The sequence below is a fragment of the Rhagoletis zephyria genome, unplaced genomic scaffold (assembly GCF_001687245.7).
Source record: "Rhagoletis zephyria isolate East Lansing unplaced genomic scaffold, Rhagoletis_zephyria_1.1 Rzeph_scaffold_00681, whole genome shotgun sequence".
Lineage (NCBI taxonomy): Eukaryota > Metazoa > Arthropoda > Insecta > Diptera > Tephritidae > Rhagoletis > Rhagoletis zephyria.
Window position 1 is genome coordinate 110,235 of NW_016157765.1, and position 303 is coordinate 110,537.

Below are 303 nucleotides of genomic sequence, written 5' to 3' on the forward strand. Positions count from 1 at the left end.
GCATGCATATTCCGTCGGGACCCATGGCTTTGGAGGCTTTCGCCTTCCCGATGGCCACCTGAACTTCACCGCAAGTGAAAGCAAGGGGGGCACAGGTTGTTGGAAGTTTGTGCAGCCTTCTGGTCACTCGACTCTTGGCTTTGTTCACCGGAGGATGCAGTACGAACTGCCGGCTAAAATAGCTCGCGCATCGCTCCGGGTCCGACGAAGCATGGTCGCCGAAGGAAATTTCGACTCTGTCGTCGTGCTTCGTCGGATTAGACAATGACCTCACGGTTGACCAAAGCTTGCTCACACCAGAGG